This window comes from Rhagoletis pomonella, unplaced genomic scaffold, assembly GCF_013731165.1.
Source record: "Rhagoletis pomonella isolate Grant_MI unplaced genomic scaffold, Rhpom_1.0 Rhpom_scaffold_00015, whole genome shotgun sequence".
NCBI lineage: Eukaryota > Metazoa > Arthropoda > Insecta > Diptera > Tephritidae > Rhagoletis > Rhagoletis pomonella.
Window position 1 is genome coordinate 364,828 of NW_023458569.1, and position 5,687 is coordinate 370,514.

Below are 5,687 nucleotides of genomic sequence, written 5' to 3' on the forward strand. Positions count from 1 at the left end.
ACATAATTTTCAATACAATATCTGTCAAAATATGTAAATAAAATACGTATGATTTTTATTAAAAAAATACGTTAGTAACTACATATATTAAACGATATGTTTACTAGAAAGATCATAAAAATACCTTTCATTGGATATATAATTTTATATAGTTAGTTTTAAGGACAACTGCCAACAGCGAAATAAAACAGCTGTATTGATATTTTAATATAAAACGAGAATTTGAATAAAAAATAGCGCGATATTTTCTTCATATTTTAATATTTAGTGAGATTAACAAAGAGTGTTTTATAATAAATCATATATTTAAAGGGGTTTATATGCTCTTTCTTATCTTGTGCATATCTGTTAATATAATTAATTACGTATTTTTTAATAAAAAACAACAATTTAATAAAATAATTTTTATTTTAGTATTACATCAAAAAACTTTTAATTACCTTTTCAATCATATCCATACTTTGATAATTGGTTCAAAACTTTTCAAAATATAAGCTTTTCAAAATATTGAAAATTCAACACTACCCTACGTGAATTCCCCTAATATGCTATGCACGCATCTCTGCAAAATATTGCTATTGGTACCACTGCAATTGAAATGTCACTTAAGAAAACGTGAGGCAAAATCTAAACTCAATAGATCACTAATTTTTTACAAGTTCTGCTAATTTCTGGGTAATGGAATACATACAAAATGTATTCAACTGATTTTCACCTGACAGCTTGAAATTTATGCGAAGTTATTAGAAGTACCTATGCATAATGAGACCATAACACTTTGCCACTGCACACTTCATCATGTCTCAATAATTGTTTAAACCACGCCGAAATATTAACGCACAAATATTAAACGACGTCGTTTCCGACTCGTTTTGGTGAACAATTTGTTCGCCGGCGACGGTCGCAAACGACTTACCGGCGGGTCGCAAAAACGACTCCCTGCAGCCCGCAAGAACGATATACCAGCGAACTGCAAAACGACGCTCAAAGTTGCTGGAAAATTAAAAACAATTTTTTTAGCTTAAAATAGTTTAATTTAATTCATTGAATTTTTTTCTAAGTTTTTTAAATATATATAAATACTTTAATATTAATAAAAAAGAGAAATAAGGTAAACATTCAGTCATAAAATACAAACAAAAATTTTAATATATTTTAGTATAATATAAGTTTAAACAATTAATTTTTTGTTACTTCATTTTACTTATCTTTAAAATTAATTATAATTGGGCTTATTTTTTAACAAGGACCATGTAGTTCAAAATTAAAGCAATGTGCAGTATACATACATACATATATATGTATATATAAAAAAATTTCAACAAGCTTTCATGAAAATTTAAAGCTTTTTAATCTGCATTTAAGAAACACATAGGAAGCAGTTTTATAGTGCATAAAATGTTAGTATAATAGAACACAGGTTTGAAGTAACACAAAACTCACATTGATTTTTAGTGTTATTTTTTTTGTGGTACTGCGCATTTTCATCCATATGAATTTTATGACAGAAAATGCATGCTTTGAGACACTTCCACCTTGTATTCTATTATACATACCAAACTTCAATGGACTTTAAAACTGCTTCATATGTGTTTCTTTAATGCAGAATAAAAATCTTAAAATTTGTATAAAAGCTTGTTAATTTTTTTATATGCACATACCTGCGTGTGTATATTGCGCAATTTTTGAATTTTAAACTATATGGTCCTTGTTAAAAATAAACCCAATTCCCCATAAAGATAACTAAAATGAAGTAACAAAAAAATAAATTGTTAAAACTTATCAATATGACAGATAGTATATTTATGCACACGACTGTGAAACATTTCTTTTATTCCGTTTTCGCTCCATTATTTCCACAGATTCGTTGAATTTTTGCTGGAACGCTTCTGAAATAATACACTATGCGACAGTCAAAATCGGGATGGGATGAAACCAACGGGAAATGTTATATCGGTCAAAAACAAGTTATACGGGGCCCGGCGTTTCGCTGGGTCACGTCTAGGAATCGAGATATATCGATTTGAAGTTAGTAACTATCATATAGGGGAATATTCTTTTAAAAATGAGATACCTCACTTAATTGTGAATAAAAGCGAAACGCGTCCATCGATTTTCATGATCTATGTCTCATTTTGCTTAAAGGTTATGTGACTTTGCGTGAAAGTAATACGACTTGCCTTTTTTCCGTTTTGGATTTTTTATGAATTTAAAAAATAAAAAAATTTAATATTTTAGGCAAAAAATATTTTTTTTTCTTCATACATTTGTTTTTACCGGCAAAACTGTTGATTATATAGAAAAACGTTATATAAGAAAATTAAAGGAATTGTAATTTTTAATTTTTTTAAATTTGTTTGAGCAAAATCGGACTAGTGGTTCTCGAGTTATGTCAAAAAAAAGACCACCAAAGGTGACAATTTCCCCTATATGATAGTTACTAACTTCAAATCGATATATCTCGATTCCTAGACGTGACCCAGCGAAACGCCGGGACATGTATAACTTCTTTTTTACCGATATAACTTTCCCCGGTAGTTTGAACCCTTCCCGATCACTGACCCCTACCATTTGTCTCACAGTGATATTAAAAGTATATTTATAATTTTTGAGAGCTGGGCATCTACAATGAAAGCGTACTTCTAATTGCCGCTGTTGTGATGAGATGCCGCTAATTTTCTCCAATTTGAGTGCCTTCCGTCACCTGAAAAAGACTTGCGTGCCAAATGAACTTTTCTCTCAAAGCTTACACTGCTGGCAAATGTAAATAATGATTACAATTTAAACACTAATTAATCCGACTAAAGTAAAATCTGTGGAAAATTAACAATAAAATACTTTTTTCGCAAAATCTATAAAGGACCCTTTTATTTCTCAAACAAACCTGGGTAACAGTTGTTCGTCGCCACGCTGTAAAGTAAAAGTACAGTTATTCCCACAAATTTTATTTTTTATTAATAAGGCCAATAGAGTGAACTTTACCATCATAAAAAAACATTTTATATGAAAAATATTATGAATACTGAAAAAAAGATGTAGGTGGCTTAATTTTCTGAGCACAAGTGTACATTGTAGATTCCATATTCTGTTATGATAAACAATTTTTATAATAAAAACGGTTTACTATCCAAATGAATGACTTTTACTTATGCTTAGATACATTAAAATTTGGGCGTGCAACTTGTCCAACCTAGACCGAAGGTTCCTCAAAAAACTTTTAGGTTCGAAGAAACGGATATGTTTCGAGTTCACCCAAACGACTTCACCAGAGCGTCGTCGTAACGGCTTCATCAAAGCGACGTCGTAACGACGTCGTTTCGAGTTCACCAAAACGACTTCGCCAGAGCGACGTCGTCTTCGCCCTGTGGCAATTGGGATTGTATCGAAATTTGTTCCTATTGTGCACACGCACACACGCACTACTAGTAATTCATGACTTTTTCATGTCTTTCACTGATCGTAAAGTACAATTTTTGGTTCGATTTTCAGCATTGAAATAAACTAAGTAAAAAACAAAACATTAAACTGTACTTATTTTTTATTTTTTTGTTTTTTGCAATCATATTTATCAATGTTTTAGTGCTATCTAAGCGCTTAAAATGGATTTTTTCGTTCTTATTTTTTCGGCCTGGTCATCATCGTCCAATTCAAAACCATGCCTATTATTTTGGCGGCCTCTGTAGTTTAATGGTAATCAGTGCGCGCTTCCACTCCTCAGGGCCTGGGTTGAAGCCCTGGTCAAAGCACCATCACAAAAAAGTTAGAAAAAAGGTTCGTTATTAACAGCGGTCGCCCTTCGACAGGCAATGGCAAACCTCCGAGTGTATTTCTGCAATGAACAACAGCTTCTCATAAAAATACAATCGCCGTTCGGAGTCGGCGTAAAACTGTAGGTCCCTTCGCTTTGTGTGACAACATCAAGGCGCACGCCACAAATCGGAGGAGACGCTCGGCCAAACACTAAGGGTCTGATTATACATACTTCGCATAACTTCGCACAACCTTTTGTACCAGTGCACTAAAAATGTAACTTAAGAAAATGTGAAGCAAAATCTAAACTCAACAGATCGCTAAGTTCTGCTAATTTCTGGGTGATGGAATACATACAAAATACATACAAAGTACATACGAAATTACAGTTTGAAGTTTATGCGAAGTTGTGCGAAGTTATGCGAAGTATGCATAATCAGACCATAACACACGTGTAAGCGCCAATCTAGTAATAGCAGTAGTACACAATAGGCTGGGTCAATTTTTTATGGGGAAAATAAAAGGCTTTTGACCGTATTGTAATAGTAATATTATGATGTCTTAGGTTTAAGCCAATTGTTATTGGCCATGAAAGAATTATTTAAAACTTATCTTTAGCCCGCGCAATTGAACCAAAGTGTATGAATTTTGAAAATGAAACTTTGGCTTGTAATTTCTATGGAATGTGTTAATTGTTATAAACAGGACGATATATCAAATTAAGGGTTATTAAATTTAGTACCTCACGTTCATTTATCATTTTTCAGTAAGTCTACAAGTTTTTAAGATATTAAGATAAAACTTACAAAAACTATAATTTTCCCTTATGAATTTTCAATTCTTCATTACTTCAGGAACCAAGTGAAAAACACAAAAAAGTGAGACAAGATTTTTTTCAAATGTTTTAATGTTTTCGGATGTTTATATAATATAAAAGACCATGGACTTGGTTACGCCGATTTGGTCAGTTTTCAAGATCGCGGTGAATGAAGTCAAACATGTATTGTCAAAGATTGGGATCGTTTGATAAGCTAATAGTAGTTTCAAGCATATAAGTATTAACATACATTAACATAATAGAATTAGGGCTAGAAACGCCCCTTTAAGTCCATTTATGCCCTCTTGAAAATTGCGAATGGTTTCATTAGTCACCGAAGACATTTTTGGCGGTTTCTAAATTGTGGACGTGCAATAAGTGTTCAGATATACATAAATATTTTAGTTAATTCCACTATATGAAAAAGTAACTGTAGGTAATGCAAAAGTTTTTAACATATCCTGGGAAATCCTTTTGAGGACTCTCCAATTGGACGATATTGCTTTGAATTCAGCTTGACCGAAAAACGTCACTCCCTGGCACACTTTTCTGTAATCCAGTTCTTTCATTTTAAAGTTATTTATACAATTGAAGAGACATTTTTTTAGAAAAAAACTGGAGATCCGCCTGCTAAACGGCAACTGGCCAAATCATTAATTTAATTTATTTAATTTTTTTACTTAAAACTTTTCATAACTCACATTTCAAAATTATATTTTTTTCCATATTTTTATAATTTCTTTTCAATGTTTCTTCAAAACCAACACTGAAAAAATTGGTACATAAGAAATGAGAAGTAAATTAATATTAAGCTGGAAAACGCAAGTTTTGTATTATGATTGTTTTCTTTTCAAATGAAATTTATTGAAGAAACTGAGAAGCATATTATACATCAAACAGAAAGCAAAAAAGACTTAGTTTTGTGGAAAATATGTTCAAAAAGCATGAAAAACAATAAAAATTTCCAACATTTTGCTTCATAAGCACTACAAAAATTTTCTAAATCAATTTTTTTTTAATTTTAATTGTTGCACAGGTCTATAGCAATAATTTGGTTGTAACAGATTGAAAAAATATCAATTAGTCGACGAGTTATAGCCAAAAAACCATATAAACAATA